Genomic DNA, 18,452 nt, shown 5'->3' with positions numbered 1-18,452 from the left:
CGAAATCTGATAGATTAATGCCAGATTAAGAACCACAACATTCTCACGGGTCCTCTTACACTTTGTCAGATTTTTTCAACCGAAAGCTGATTGATTAATGCCAGATTAACAATCACTCCTTTTGATTTTATGTGTTTGTTAACTTTTTTTAAGGCATTCTTTTAACTATTCTGTTTTAAAATCTTCGTGGAAATACATATCATAGCTGATGATAATATTGTGGTAATCCAGCTGGTTACTTTAGTACCATATATTAATCATTAAGACAGAAACATACAGCTAAGTATAGCACCTGATTCGAATAAAAGAGGACTTGCAGAGGTTTTTGGCTGTGTTAGGCTTAGAACACAAACACCGAAACTAGGAAGAAAAAAAACAACAACCACGAAGTCGTTAAAATGTTGATTGTGAGAAGACTGTTGTGCAAACATATTTATTCTGAATGTGAACATTTAGAGAATTATCTCAACTGGGAGAAATGCACGTTAAGACTGCACGTGTGTAAAAAGCAGAAGTGCAGAGTCACTTCCATTTATGTACTATCAGTTTATAAACTGCTTACAGATCGTCTCTAAAAGCTCAGTAATTTCGATTATTTTCGATCTCGAGGTGCCCTTCAACCAAACGGTCCAAGAAAATGTTGTTTTTCATATGTTGTCTTCTGAACACACACAAATTTTATTAAAGTGTCTACTCGTGCGAAAATTCAACGTTACTGGAGTTATCTTTTCTTCAAGACCACAAGTAAAATAAACAAAAATATATTAGAGTTAAAATCGACGTAAGGTTTGAAGTTAATCAGCTATTAAACCTAAGATAAACTTTCGAAAAACCGAAACGAATTCAAAAATATTTTTATGTCGATTGTTTGTTTGTTTGTAATCAAGCGCAAAGCTGCATATAGTGCTCTGCCCATCACACGTATCGAAACGCGGTTTCTGGCGTTGTATGCCCGCGGACATTCCGTTGTGCCATTGGATTTTTAGGTCAACTTAAAAAGTTAGTATCTTTATTTTTTACCTCAAGTTCTCAAATAATTTTATTGTGTTTTCTCGTGTTTCTTAAAAAAATCAAAGCACAGTTTCTTGTGGAAAATATTTGATTCGTATCGATGTAATTGAATGTAAACTGAACAAAATTTATGTTAGTTGTACCTCAGCGTCTGTCATTAATGGAGTTCAAACAACACGTTCAAACATCTCCAACAATGCCGCCTTGTCTGCAACATTTCAATGCGATTTTTTTCAATTTACCAAATGTCTGTAATCTAAGTATCTCATAGATCATATAAAACTATTAGAACTTAACGAGAAGTAACCCAGGGACTGAGGTGATAGTCCTTCAGCCGTATGAGAGGGATATAGCTTGTCACGTAAAAATTGTTTGTCTGTTTCTTTCTTCGGTGCTTGTTAAAGGTGATGCTTTGAGAAACATTCTTGTTTCAAAAAGTAAAGATCTGATATTGAACATTTTTACGTAAAAAAGAAAGCGTAACAAATTGATCCAATCAAGAGTCGATAACGACCTAATATTTAGTGATACCAGGATATATATAACGACCTAATATTTAGTGATACCAGGATATATATAACGATCTAATATTTAGTGATACCAGGATATATATAACGATCTAATATTTAGTGATACCAGGATATATATAACGATCTAATATTTAGTGATACCAGGATATATATAACGATCTAATATTTAGTGATACCAGGATATATATAACGATCTAATATTTAGTGATACCAGGATATATATAACGATCTAATATTTAGTGATACCAGGATATATATAACGATCTAATATTTAGTGATACCAGGATATATATAACGATCTAATATTTAGTGATACCAGGATATATATAACGATCTAATATTTAGTGATACCAGGATATATATAACGATCTAATATTTAGATATGATACCAGGATATATATAACGATCTAATATTTAGTGATACCAGGATATATATAACGATCTAATATTTAGTGATACCAGGATATATATAACGATCTAATATTTAGTGATACCAGGATATATATAACGATCTAATATTTAGTGATACCAGGATATATATAACGATCTAATATTTAGTGATACCAGGATATATATAACGATCTAATATTTAGTGATACCAGGATATATATAACGATCTAATATTTAGTGATACCAGGATATATATAACGATCTAATATTTAGTGATACCAGGATATATATAACGATCTAATATTTAGTGATACCAGGATATATATATATATATATATCTACGTAAGTAAATTTCTGCTTTTTTTTTGTGCCCCCTGCTAGAACAGTGGTATGTCTTCGGATTTACAACGCTAAAATCAGGGGTTCAATTCCACTCGGTGGGCTGAGCAGATAGCCTTTTGTGGCTTTGCTATACGAAAACACACACAAACACATTCTTTTTTTTGTTTGTTTTTGAATTTCGCACAAAGCTACTCGAGGGCTATCTGTGCTAGCCGTCCCTAATTTAGGGTCTAAGTCTAAGTGTAAGACTAGAGGGAAGGCAGCTAGTCATCACCACCCACCGCCAACTCTTGGGCTACTGTTTTACCAACGAATAGTGGGATTGACCGTCACATTATAACGCCCCCACGGCTGAAAGGGCGAGCATGTTTGGTGCGACAGGGATGCGAACCCGCGACCCTCAGATTACGAGTCGCACGCATTAGCACGCTTGGCCATGCCGGGCCTAAACTTCTGCACTTAACAGCTAAAGATGGTGTAATTTGGCTGTCAGAAACTAGTTCAACATCACATATTTTCTTTTGTCGTCATTAAACGGTAACAACACAATCATTACAACAGGGTTCAGTTTCCACAACAGAAAATATCATCAGGGTTATATTAATAGTGTGGTTGATGGTAACTTTAATGACCCCACTAAAATGAATTACATCAAGTTTTGTCTGCGTTAAACATTTGGTATCTATATTCATTAAACATGGAAGTCAATCCAGTATATTCTTCCGTCTTCAGGTCCCTTCCGTTGTATTGAGCGTTTACTGTTATACGACCAGCCCAAAAATGGTACATCAATTATTTTTGTCTGTTTGTTCATTGTTAATAGCAAAGCTGAACAATGGACTATCTTTGTTCTATCCACCGCAAGTTTCGAAACCTGGTTTCTAGCGTTAAAAAAACCCTCAAACTTACTTGTGATCCACCAAGTTGCATCAACTGATAAAAATCAGTACGGACGAAACATAAAAAGGATTCAGGGCTGAATAAAAGCCAAACCATTTCGTGTCGTATGTACCAAAGTTTAAATAACATAAAACAAGATAAAAACATGCGATATTCGAATTCTCTATATTCCCCTCTAGTAAACTAAGTTTACACAGCAAATAATCTGTGCATTTAGTTTTCATTGTCGACGTTACGTATCGACAAGTTAAATTTGTTGCAAAAATAGGTCTTTATTGAGATTACAATTCGGGATTTCTCTGCATTGCAACTGTCAAATCTCTTACGTTAGGCCTCTATGGTCAAATGGTTAGGACGCTCGAATCGCAATCTGAGGGTTGCAGATTGAAATTCCTATCACACCATACTCTTTCAGCCATGAGAGCGTCACAATGCAACAGTCAATCCCACTATTCGTTGGTAAAAGAGTAGTCAGGGAGTTGGCGGTGTGTGGTCATGACTAGCTGCCTTGCTTTTAAATCAACACTACTAAATCGAGAACGGCTAGCGCAGGTAGCCATCGCGTAGCTTTGCGCGAAATTAAAAAAACAAACAATAAATTAAGAATTTTCTATTTCCTTCGTTCTTACTTAAACATTATTTTTAGCAGTTGATCTTTGATGGAGATCTTTTTTCCTTTATATAACTTTTACCATGTCATGGTTAAACATTCATTACCATGTCATATTTGTTGTGGTATTAGCAATGTAATTTTCTACCTGAATGACGCATTAAGCGAAAGTAGGCTAAGACTCTCAGGGCTTAGGTATAGATGTTAATATATTTTCAATAAATGACCAGAAGAATAACAGCTAGCCAGCAACACCCACAGCCAGAAGTGGTTTGTCCAGATCTTTGAACCGAATAATGAGACTGACTGTCCTTTTATAACGTCCCTGCCGCTGTAAGATTCCGCCACTTCGCGTATTGAATCCCGAGTCCTTGGCTTCATAACCCTTACTTGTTACTACGTCATCTGTTTGTGAAATAGTTGATTTCATGTGTTTTTAGTCAAATATAATTTCTGTCTTATTTGTCAGAAAGTTGTCTTTGTAACTTAATTTCTATGGTAGCGTAACACACAATTTGTTTGTAAGTTTTTGAATTTCGCACAAAGGTATAGGATATTTGCGCTAGCTGTCCCTAATTTAGCAGTTTAAGACTAAAGAAAAGTCAATTAGTCATCACCACCCAGCACAAACTCTTGGGCTACTCTTTTACCAACGAATAGTGGGATTGACCGTCACATTATAACTTCCCCACGACTCAAAGAGCGAACATGTTTGGTGTGAGGGGGATTCAAACCCTCGACCCTTTAGATTAAGAGTCGAGAGCCCTAACCACCTGGCCATGCTGGGCTCTCAATGCATACAGAATAACCAATTTCAGTCCTAAATACGGAGTAGGTGGGAGACTTCTTCCAAAAAATATGTGAACATTTTTTTCAACACAAAGAATTTAAATGATTTGCGTGAGATTATTTGTTTGTTAGAAAATATTAGTGAACAGTGGACCTTTTAAACTCTTTAAAACATTTGAGTGACCCGTTTTCTCCCCTTTCCACGCTAAATCTGCCTATTTGTTCATGCACTACATTATATCTCAGGAGACATAAATAAATTCCTTACTCAAGTTAAGTTAAGTTTGGTTTGTTTTGAATTTCGCGCAAAACTACAAGAGAGATATCTAGAGGGAAGGCAGCTAGTCATCATCACCCACCTCCAACTCTTGGGCTACTCTTTTACCAACGAATAGTGTGATTGACTGTTACATTATAACGTCTCTACGACTGAGAGGGCGAGCATTTTGGTGTGACAGGGGTTCGAACCCGCGACCCTCGGCCTACGAGTCGAGTGCTTTAACCACCTGGCCATGCCGGGGTCGTAAGTTAAGTAACCCTAATCAATAGATAACTATAGCCATAAGTTTCACCGAAATTCCACAGCAGCTAGATGTTTTCCATGCCTCAGCTAGTAATAATAATCTCTAGTGAAATAATCAACACTTATTGAAAACCTCGTTATAATTTTGATAATTCACGGTGCAAATTATTATATGTTTTAGAAGTATTACGTAAATCAAACAAATTTTCAAAAATAACATTGGCAATCACTAGAAGTATTTAAAACAAACGTCTCTGCAGAAAGCTTAATATGTGAAAATATTCACTGAGTCACGCAACAGAGCACCGACAGTTGCCAACAGTGCTTATTAAACGCAACTCTCTATACAGAGCATCAACAATTGCTAATGGTGCTTATTAAAGTCACGCAAACATATGTACCAAAAAGTAGAGTCATTGAAAATATTTACTGACTCATAAACTCTCTGAACAGAAAATCAGCAGATGCTGAAAATATTTATTTAGAGACGAAATTCTGAACATTCGCAACCTAAAATATCAAAGGTTAATTTAGTTCAGTCAGATCTCCATGATAGACGTCAGATGTTCCCAAAGTATTACTGGTCACGCAGTTTACTAAAGGCAGAGCATCAAAAGTCGCAAAGACTTCAGAAAATATAGCTGTAGAAAGTGACGTTTCAGAGACGCGAAAGTGTATACATATTGATTCGAAACAGGTTCTGTGCATAAATAAATCATGTTGGCAATACAACTTTGTGAGAGTGAATTTTGACGATTTTTAGGCATTTAGAAACTTAAAATATACATTTCAACTTGATACATCAAACACGATTTACCATATGATAAGAAAAAAGAGACAACGTTTCGCTGATTTCACGTTTCATCATCATTGTATGATACTTCAGGATACTTCTATTAAAGTATTTCAGTCTCATCTTAGTTGGCTTAGCAGTATAGTAACTAACATACCTTATTTCCATGTGTCTTTTAACGAACTCCAGGTCCACACTCCTGAGGGTTTCTTTTGTTTCTAAAAGCGCTTTACTAACTCACTCGCCATGATTATTTAGGGTAAATTAAAACGACAAAGAAGAACTATATTATGATTCATCATTTTCATAAAGGCGAAACGCCATGTTACGAGCAATCCTTGGAACCTCTTTCTTCATCGCTTATCGAGCTTCATTTTAATGGTTAGGGTTATACAGAATATGGGTTATACGGAATAGAAGATTCCGTGACAGGAGACGAAGTAAATTTGAGACCATCAATTGACATATTTTCTACAGATCTTTTGCTGTATTTGAACGTCATCTTACATATCCCTTTTAAGCGTACCATGTATCCAATCCGCATCAAGGGACTTGGAAGATGTATAGTTGAATGCGATTGTTGTGAGACAAATTCATTCATTCATCCTTCTTATGAAAACAAACCTTTGGTTTCGAGGTATGGTTGAGAGCTCCAGAACCGTTCGTTTGGAAGCCTTTATTATCTACTGGTTCTAAGTTCTTATCCTGTTAACATTAACAGAGATATGCCCATCTTCATTGCAATAGACTTTTGAGTCAAATATTTTTTTTCTATTATCACAGTTTTCATTTGCCAAAAGAAGGCGATGCTCTAAATCTGTTTGAGGTATAACTTCAGAGACTGTTACTGTCCTAAAAGTTCTGCTGTCTGAATCTTTCGGCTTCCATGAACCACCGTTTGTTATCAATGCTATATATCCTTTGACATTAAGTTATTCAATACTCTTGCTATGATAATATAATTTCTTACAATTATCTATAGAAAAAAAATTTCCAACCGTAAGTTTACCGTCACGACGTTGCATCGTCTATTGGTTGGGAATTCGTCAACTATAAGTATAAGTACTGAATATGTTGCCGTGATGGTACAGTTTACATTTATATATTACCACAGAGAAATAGTTTTGATTTATTTTGTTCTTCTATTAAGCCTACTTTCTTGAAATTGCAAAAGAAAGTGTAAAATTATAACTACTTTGAGAAAATCTTGTTCAAATAGCCTTTAAGTAAAAAACAAATTGAATAAATAGGGTAAAAATATGTGATAAATGAGTTGTAAAGAACTATAGGCAACCTTACATAAGGCAGCATGAGAAGGAAGCCTCTGGATTAATTGGTGTAAATTGCCATGTGGGTTTGTTTATTTGTAGTTATGAACAAACCTACACAATGAGACATCTGTGCTCTGCCAACCACGGGTATTGAAATCCGATTTATAAAATTGGAAGTCTGCAGACATACCGCTGTGCCACTAGGGGTGGTGTTTAACAAAGATCTTCAGGTTAACCTGAAGATGACCTCGGAAGGTTGTTTCGAATTAAGCACAAAGCTACACAGTGGGCTATCTGTGCTCTGCCCACCACGGGTATCGAAACCCGGTTTTTAGCGCTGTAAGTCTACAGACATACCGCTAAGCCACTGGGGGGATCTAGGAAGGTCGAAACGTTGTTCTCTGCTTTTTTAGTAAAATTGTTAATACCCACACCAGCCGTTTTGAGATCCATGTCTCACAGTTAATTCTCCCACAATTACATTTCTTCTGTGAAGTAAAACATTTGATCAGCTGCACAAAAATTCATGGTTTTTTTTATCAGTCTCTGTGCAGCACTTATTTACATTTTTACATTTACTTGTGTATAATTCGAGTATAAATAAAAGTAGACGTCGCTATGAGCTAACTGACGTTTGGATTACACTGTAAAACACTTAAGATGAAAAAAATAATAATTACAACATTTCGGAGATAGCTCTTGTCTACACATTCTGCTTAAAAATCAGAGGTTCGATTCCCCCTGGCAAACATAGCAGATAGCGGTTTATGTTGTACATTACGGATAAAATGATTGATTGTCTACGAATTTCTATAATAAAGAGAAAGAAATTAAGCTGATTTCCATATAAAATTAACCCTTTAAACCTTACTAGTATATCTAACATGGGATTCCACGTTGGTACTATAATGGTGCCAAAGTCTTTCTGCTTTTCCCAACCAGAACTTAAACATCTTTTTCCAGTCACATACAACCACATCAAATGAAACAAAATTACTAAACTAACACATAAATTATATTCTATGAGCTTGTACTTTTACACAATTTAGTTCAAGAATTTTGTAAATAATAAATATTATTGTGTTTGGGTGTCCTTCTTGTGGCAAAGCCGCATCGAACTCTCTGCTGTGTCCACCGAGGGGAGTCGAATATCTGATTTTAGTATTGTAAATCCGAAGACTTACCACTGTAGCAGCGGAAGACGTTTGTTTTTGAATTTCACGCAAAACTACACGAGGATATCTGCACTGACCATTCCTACTTTAGCAGTGTAAAACCAGAGGGAAGGCAAGTAGTCATCGCCAACTCTTTAACCAACGAATAAGGGGATTGGCTGTAAATTATAACGTTCTACGGCTGAAAAGGCGACTATGTTTGTAGTGACGGGGATTCGAACCTGCCACCTTCAGATTGCTAGTCGGGCGTCCTAACCACCTGGACATCTACCGCATAGTAGTAAAAGTTTCTTTTTCGCTGCATAATGAACACCGTAAGCCACTTGTAGGTGCATTTAATAAACTTGAATTATTATCACTTTAAAGAGAGAGAAAAAAGTAATTTTGAGTAGTTATGAACTTTTCATAATCGCGGTAACAAGTTCAAATGGCTTTACACAGCATTGAGGAAACCGGTCGTTGGATAAAAAATAAAGTTGCTAACAAGAAATTCTACGGAAAAACATTAACAATACACAGCACGTACTGAAATCACGGCGATAATAACGTGTTACGTGTTCAGTGGTCGTTTGTTAGAACACGTACATAATTATTATAATTTTTAACTTCGTTTTTATTAAAACGTTAGACCCATAACTACTGAGAATGTATGAATACTCTAATGTGTAAGATCCGTACAGCCATAATGGTGTAGCAATATTCAATACGTGGAATATGAGCACGTGAAGTTTTATGTTTATTTATTTCTTGTTATGGTTTTGCCTACTTAAATAAGTTTTTTTTTGTTTTGTGTTTGTTTTCAAAATTCCCGCCACGCTACACGAGGGATATCTGCGCTAGCCGTCCCTAATTTAGCACTGTAAGACTAGAGGGAAGTCAGCTAGTCATTACCACCCATCTCTCACTCTTGGGCTTGTCTTTTACCAACGAATAGTGGGACTGACCGTCACATTATAACGCCTCCACGGCTGCAAGAGCGAGCATGTTTGGTGTGAGGGGGATTCGAACCTGTGACCCTCGGATTACGAGTCGAGTGCTTTAACCACCAGACCATGCTGGGCCCACTTATATAAAAACTCATTTTTTATGTGTGGGTCGATATATTTTACAACGCTATTCGAAGAGATATATAAATTTACATTTTATACGATTGGTAATCAAATACTAAAATATACAAATAGTTTGTTTCAGAAATTCATGCACAACTACCTGCGTGTAACCGTCCACAACTTTAAAACCGTAAGACTGCGTCAAAAATGGTTAGACAACAGCACCCACCATCAACTCTTTGACCAACCTTGTCTGATCGTATAATGGGCACTTGACTCATAATTTGAGGGTCGCAGGTTCAAATCCCCGTCACACCAAACATGTTCGCCATTTTAGCCGTGAGGGCACTATAATGTGATGGTCAATCCTACTATTCGTTGGAAAAAGAGTAGCCCAAGAGTTGGCGGTGAGTGGTGATGACTAGCTGCCATCCATCTAGTCTTTTATTACTAAATTAGGAACAAATACAAATGGCTCTCTTGTAACTTTGCGCGAAGTTAAAAAATAAATCATATAATGGGATTTGAGGGTTTGTTCCTTAGCGCACTCAGACCCTAAAATGAGGACTGTGTTTTGGCAACAACGAACACGGAACAATGCGCACTAAGAATCACAGTTCTGGCACTCTAACTAATGGCCCGCTATCATCCCACACAAGAACTCGGGATTAGAAAATGTCCGGTAAAGATGTTAGCAAAAGACTCTTAAAAATTTCGTGAGTTTTATTAATTTTTTATATAATATAGAATTCAGAGAAACATGCACATAAATCAACTGTCCATCTTCTGCCACGTCGTAAAGGGAGCATTCATAAATTTATTATAAATTAGAAATAGCGAGTAAATTATGAGTAATTTCACGATGAGAAATATTAGGCAGTAATCCTAAAATTTTATTGTTTGGATTATTGTTGGTTTTTAATCACAAAGCTGCAAAATGAGCTACCTGTGGTGTGACAGTCATGGGTATTGAAACCTGGTTCAAAGGGTTATAAGTATTTCGACTTAGCCACTATGAAGAGTTGCTCCAAGTGACAGTGTGGCGTATAAGACAACTCCAGACTTCGTCTATAACTGCCTAGTCAAATAACTGTTTTTGGGATTTTATTTATATTTCGCGCAAAGTTACACTAGAGTTATCTTCGCCAGCAGCCATCCTTATTTAGCAGTGTAAGACTAGAGGGTTTGGTTACGTTTTGAATTTCGCATGAAGCTACTTGAGAGCTAATTGCGCTAGCGGTCCCTAATTTAGCAATGTAAGACTAGAGGGAAGGTAGCTCACCACCCACCACCAACACGTGGGCTACTCTCTTACCAACGAATAGTGGGATTGACCGTCACATGATAACGCCTCCACGTCTCAAACGGAAAGCATGTTTGGTGTGACATGGATTCGCACCCCCGACCCTCTAGTCTTACACTGCTAAATTAGGGACGGCTAGCGGAGATAGCTCTCGTGTTCCTCGGCGCGAAATTAAAAAAGAACAAACAAACAAGCATATTCTAATATGACTTATTACACTACAGAGGAGATGAAAATAAAATATACATTTACCAATATCTGGAATGACCAGTCTCCTATGGAAATTAACAGAAGATCTGTTGTCTTCTGATACAACAATAAGAAACAAAAACAGCTCTTATTTCATCTATCCACAATATATTCGTCTTCATAGCGTTGTTTAAAAAATATTCTCGACACGCGTATAAATGTTATCGCTGTTAATATTCCAAGTCAAGCCTTCCGTATATTATTAAAACATATTTGGAAGAGGAAGGAGTTTTTGTCATGAAGTTATAAACATAATTATTTAGTTGCACCTTGTGACATGAACCATAACTATCCCTTAGTCACTGCTTGAACCTCTTTCAAATTCTCGTTTTTCCCGGTAGACAGGACAGAGAAATAGAAGCGGTCGTACGCTTGCTTTCAGATAAAATATATAACAACTTGCTGTACACCCCGCTGCTATTCAAAGTACTCACCCAACGATTAAGTCCCAGCATGCACCTGGTACACCATTCAGTGGGAAAATACACCAGAGCACGAGAAATCGCAATGACGTGACATGCACCTGATACGGAACGATTTCTTCTACGGATTAGGCTTCCCACCTGACGAACATGTTTTGAATTGGCCTGTATCTCATGTGTAACGTAAACACTCTGAGAAGATAGCTATACGCCGTACTCACAGTGCGAAACGTCGTAGATGGAACGTATCTATTCTACCGTAGTTGAGCGAGACGTGATAATATATGAAGCCACGTTGCTTAAAACACACCCTTATCCTTTGTCTTGTCGTTGAAGAATGCGCTAATAATTTATCTTACTTCCGGAAGAACTATTCGCATGATGTCGTCACCAGTCCAAAAGCAATGGACCAAGCTTATCTTAGAATTTTTTTAATTATTACTTACACTAACTGCTCGTTGCTATGTAACACACTGAACGGGAACGCTTCGAGTTAGAATAATATTACCTTCTCAACGACATCAACCATTCAGGAAAACAAGAGAGCATATATTTCTTCCATCTACTTATTATTTCACAACAGGTTAAATTTTCGATTTGCTTACCTATTTGACTCCAAGCTAACGAGACTCCTAACTCTAGCATCCATAGTAAGATATGCTTCATTCACTTAGAATATTGTAGTAGGGCACAAGAGGACTTGAAAGGTCTTACCTTGTGGACAAGAAGACTTGAAGTACTGATACAGTCATCATTTGTGGACAAGGAAATTTGAAATGATGTTTGGTTCGTATGCTTCAGACATTCTCTGCGCATAGCCGTTTTTAGTCTTGAAGTGATAGGTTAGAGAGAACAGAGTTGCTGAACATCACCTACCGCCATCTGTAGAACCAACCAAATAGTGGCAGTGAACCGTCACTCGTATAATGCACCCACAATCCAAAAGTGCGGAGGGTTATTTAGTGGCAATAGACCGCGAACCATGATCCCTCGGATTCACAATCTAGAAGGTTAGCTACTAAGCCACTCCAGATCGTATTTCACATAAAATAGAGCATTTGGAATGTTGTGACGTTATATTATGGGGACTGAAAGATGTATAGCGGTCCCAATACTCACACACATATATATAATAAAAATAAATCTTATACATTATATTATATTATTATGTCTTTGATACCAATGATTTATTCTAATGTTCTTCAAGAACAAAAATCATATTAATATGCACTGAATAAAAGGTTAAATCATGGTTGCATGCTGTTTTCATTTGAGATAAGAAATTGGTCCGGTAGTTACGGTGCTAGACTCGTAATCTCAGGATTGCGGATTCTAATCCCCTTCTCACCAAAAATGATCTTCTTTTCAAGCGTTATTATGTGACGGTTAATCCCACTATTCGTTTGTAAAAGAGTAGCCCAAGAATTGGCGGTGGGTGGTGATGACTAGCTGTCTTTCCTAAAGTCTTACACTGCTATATCAAGGACAGCTAGCTCAGATAACCCTCTTGTAGCGTTACGCGAAATTCATAAAACAAAGAAACAAAATAAGAAACTTGCAGTAATTTTAATAAATAATTTAATGGGGTTCAAGATAGATAAAAAAATCTGTTATGTAAAACAGTGAGAAATATTTTCATTTTTCATTACAAAGTAAAATAGCTAATGACAACTTTACTTCACTCATAAAAGGACTTTCAATCCTGCATCAGAGAATGTCCTGTATTCAGCAGTCTGTTCGTACAACGCTTTTCGTAGAATCTGATTGGTTCATGAAGAAAGTCAATAGTTCAGTGCAGTGTTAAGAAGAAGAGGTGAATCTGTTATTCTCTGCTGTACTTGAGGGTCCAGTCAGGTTCCAAGTATCAACAGCGCTGATAAGAATACATTATCGCATCTTTGCAATCTTGTCTGTTTAAACTAACGTTCAGGTGAAGGTTTTTCTAATGAGGTACACACACATTGAGCTGTTTCAGGACTTGACTTTCTCACAGAAGCCAGTCCCTCATTCACAGTCTTGTCGTGACCAAGATAGGAAACACATTTTCATATTCACTGTTTCTAAAGCCATCAATCAGTGCTTCTAAAGCCATCAATCAGTGCTTCTAAGGCCATCACAGATAAAGATTTGAAAAGCAACCAAAACGTTTAGCTACGTGTTATTTCACATCACAGCATGTTTACGTAAATGTTAATATAACTTCAAAGTAAGTGTCACTGGTTTGGTTTGTTTGATGTTTATTTAACAATTCTCCCTGATGCTAGCAACATCTCTAACCAACTAAGAGAAACTTCGGATAATTTATGTTTCTTTGTCACTGAAAGTTTGTTTTGTTTGCTTTTGAATTTCGCACAAAGCTACTCGAGGGCTATCGGCGCTAGACGTCCATAATTTAGCAGTGTAAGACGAGAGGGAAGGCAGCTAGTCATCACCACCCACCGCCAACTCTTGGGCTACTCTTTTACCAACGAATAGTGGGATAGACCGTAACATTATAATGCCCCCACGACTGAAAAGGCGAGCATGTCTTAGCGCGACGCGGGCGCGAACCCGCGACCCTCGGATTACGAGTCGCACGCTTTAGGCGCTTGGCCATGCCGGGCCTCTCCAAATGCTTGACTTCATTATTTCTACTTGTTACAGAACTGATGTGTCTTTTTAACAAAACAGCTGCGGCCCGGCATGGCCAAGCGTGTTAAGGCGTGCGACTCGTAAACTTTATCTTTCCACTGTGATAAAGTTGTATATATGTTGAAATAAATGGCAAGAGTCAAACATTGTGATTTTTATGGCAAATTCCACGTTAGGAACTAAAGTAAGTATATCTTTGATTGGTCAGAAGTTTAAGAAGTAGGGTAAGGTTAAACACTACGAACCGTAAGGTTACGTCAGTTTTGGAAAAAAAGCCATCTAGTGGGACGTTCATAAACGTCATAGTAGATGTGGTGAGTACACTACTCTTTTTACGGCGTCGATGTTTTCCGTCTCAAACACTTGTCAACGTTTAACGTTAGCCATATAGAATATATGGAACAGTGCCATGCCCCGCCCACATTGGCGTGATTTAAGACTGTGGCAGCCCAATTAAAATAAATTACTAGTGAAAAACTACATACATCTTACATACTTTTATCACTATTACAAAACAATAAACCTGAACCGGTTAGTACTGCCGCTTAAGAACATGATAAACTCACTACAACCAATAAACAAAAAGTAAAAAAAAAAAACAAACTATACACATATCACATATCACCCTCATTCTCACAGTCCTTGAAAAGGATCCCCGGCATGGCCAGGTTGTTAAGGCACTCGATTCGTAATCTGAGGGTCGCGGGTTCAAATCCCTGTTACACCAAACATGCTCGCCCTTTCAGCCATGGAGGCGTTATAATGTTACGATCAATCCCACTGTTCGTTGGTAAAAGAGTAGCCCAAGAATTGGGGATAGAGGGTGATGACTAGCTGCCTTCTCTCTAGTCTTACACTGCTAAATTAGGGACGGCTAGCGCAGACAGTCCTTTAGTAGTTTTTGCGCGAAATTCAAAACAAACCAAACCATTACAAAGGTTTCATGTTGTGTTATATCAGTTATCTTACAGCATCCAAGGAAAATTTGCATAAAGTTTCCAGGTGTGACATCTCAAGGGGGCGCAGCAAAAAGTATCGTTGGGTTACAAATGCCACTCAGAAAGATTATACTGGTAAACATTTATCAAAATGCGTCACAAATTGCACACAAAGTACTCAAAAAGTAAAGGTTGTATAGCATTTTAAGCCTATTAATGTGTTACAGTTTCCAGTTACCATCAACAGCCACGTGTTCTAGATGTGAATCTCATGAGTGGCATGTCATATGCCCTACAAAGGGCTACTATAGCACATTAAATACATGCAGCAATTATTACAAGAAAACAGATCAATCTATCACTACGAAATATTACATGAAAACTCATAAAGCAAATATTGAATTTTCTTTTGCCTGTTGGTATGTCAACCCCATAACTCCAATAATTGTACTATAATAGTTCTGTTACCATGGTACCATAACACATCCTCTATAAAAGTAACTTCTTAATTGTACTATAATAATTCTGTTATCATAACACATCCTCTATAAAAGTAACTTCTTAATTGTACTATAATAATTCTGTTATCATAACACATCATTTGTGAAACTAATTGTACTATAACAGTTCTGCGATCATAACACATCCTTTGTACGACTAACTGTCTAATTGTACTATAATAGTTCTGTTACCATAACACATCCTTTGTACAACTAACTACCTAATTGTACTGTAATAGTTCTGTTACCATAACACATCCTTTGTACAACTAACTGCCTAATTGTACTATAATAGTTCTGTTACCATAACACATCCTTTGTACAACTAACTGCCTAATTGTACTGTAATAGTTCTGCGATCATAACACATCCTTTGTACAACTAACTACCTAATTGTACTGTAATAGTTCTGTTACCATAACACATCCTTTGTACAACTAACTGCCTAATTGTACTATAATAGTTCTGCGATCATAACACATCCTTTGTACAACTAACTACCTAATTGTACCATAATAGTTCTGTTACCATAACACATCCTTTGTACAACTAACTGTCTAATTGTACTGTAATAGTTCTGTTACCGCAACACATCCTTTGTACAACTAACTACCTAATTGTACCATAATAGTTCTGTTACCATAACACATCCTTTGTACAACTAACTGCCTAATTGTTCTGTAATAGTTCTGCGATCATAACACATCCTTTGTACAACTAACTACCTAATTGTACCATAATAGTTCTGTTACCATAGCACATTCTTTGTACAACTAACTGTCTAATTGTACCATAATAGTTCTGTTGTCATAACACATTCTTTGTACAACTAACTGTCTAATTGTACTGTAATAGTTCTGTTACCGCAACACATCCTTTGTACAACTAACTGCCTAATTGTACTATAATAGTTCTGTTACCATAACACATCCTTTGTACAACTAACTGCCTAATTGTACTATAATAGTTCTGTTACCATAACACATCCTTTGTACAACTAACTGCCTAATTGTACTATAATAGTTCTGTTACCATAACACATCCTTTGTACAACTAACTGCCTAATTGTACTGTAATGGTTCTGCGATCATAACACATCCTTTGTACAACTAACTGCCTAATTGTACTGTAATAGTTCTGTTACCATAACACATCCTTTGTACAACTAACTGCCTAATTGTACTATAATAGTTCTGTTACCATAACACATCCTTTGTACAACTAACTACCTAATTGTACTATAATAGTTCTGTTACCATAACACATCCTTTGTACAACTAACTGCCTAATTGTACTATAATAGTTCTGTTACCATAACACATCCTTTGTACAACTAACTGCCTAATTGTACTATAATAGTTCTGTTACCATAACACATCCTTTGTACAACTAACTGCCTAATTGTACTGTAATAGTTCTGCGATCATAACACATCCTTTGTACAACTAACTACCTAATTGTACTGTAATAGTTCTGTTACCATAACACATCCTTTGTACAACTAACTGCCTAATTGTACTGTAATAGTTCTGCGATCATAACACATCCTTTGTACAACTAACTACCTAATTGTACTATAATAGTTCTGTTACCATAACACATCCTTTGTACAACTAACTGCCTAATTGTTCTGTAATAGTTCTGCGATCATAACACATCCTTTGTACAACTAACTACCTAATTGTACCATAATAGTTCTGTTACCATAACACATCCTTTGTACAACTAACTGCCTAATTGTACTATAATAGTTCTGTTACCATAGCACATTCTTTGTACAACTAACTGTCTAATTGTACCATAATAGTTCTGTTACCATAACACATCCTTTGTACAACTAACTGCCTAATTGTACTGTAATAGTTCTGTTACCATAACACATCCTTTGTACAACTAACTGCCTAATTGTGCTATAATGGTTCTGTTACCATAACACATCCTGCCTCATTTGTACAACTAACTGCCTAATTGTGCCATAATGGTTCTGTTACCATAACACATCCTTTGTACAACTAACTGTCTAATTGTGCTGTAATGGTTCTGTTACCGCAACACATCCTTTGTACAACTAACTGCCTAATTGTGCTATAATGGTTCTGTTACCATAACACATCCTTTTTGTACAACTAACTGCCTAATTGTACTATAATGGTTCTGTTACCATAACACATCCTTTGTACAACTAACTACCTAATTGTACCATAATAGTTCTGTTACCATAACACATCCTTTGTACAACTAACTGTCTAATTGTACTGTAATAGTTCTGTTACCGCAACACATCCTTTGTACAACTAACTGCCTAATTGTACTATAATAGTTCTGTTACCATAACACATCCTTTGTACAACTAACTGCCTAATTGTACTATAATAGTTCTGTTACCATAACACATCCTTTGTACAACTAACTGCCTAATTGTACTGTAATAGTTCTGTTACCATAACACATCCTTTGTACAACTAACTGCCTAATTGTACTATAATAGTTCTGTTGTCATAACACATCCTTTGTACAACTAACTGCCTAATTGTACTATAATAGTTCTGTTGTCATAACACATCCTTTGTACAACTAACTGCCTAATTGTACCATAATAGTTCTGTTGTCATAACACATCCTTTGTACAACTAACTGCCTAATTGTACTATAATAGTTCTGTTGTCACAACACATCCTTTGTACAACTAACTGCCTAATTGTACCATAATAGTTCTGTTGTCATAACACATCCTTTGTACAACTAACTACCTAATTGTACTATAATAGTTCTGTTGTCATAACACATCCTTTGTACAACTAACTACCTAATTGTACTATAATAGTTCTGTTGTCATAACACATCCTTTGTACGACTAACTACCTAATTGTACTATAATAGTTCTGTTGTCATAACACATCCTTTGTACAACTAACTGCCTAATTGTACTATAATAGTTCTGTTGTCACAACACATCCTTTGTACAACTAACTGCCTAATTGTACTATAATAGTTCTGTTACCATAACACATCCTAATGGGAAATTT

This window comes from Tachypleus tridentatus, chromosome 7 (assembly GCF_004210375.1).
Source record: "Tachypleus tridentatus isolate NWPU-2018 chromosome 7, ASM421037v1, whole genome shotgun sequence".
Taxonomy (NCBI): Eukaryota; Metazoa; Arthropoda; class Merostomata; order Xiphosura; family Limulidae; genus Tachypleus; species Tachypleus tridentatus.
Note: the sequence above shows the minus strand (reverse complement) of the source record.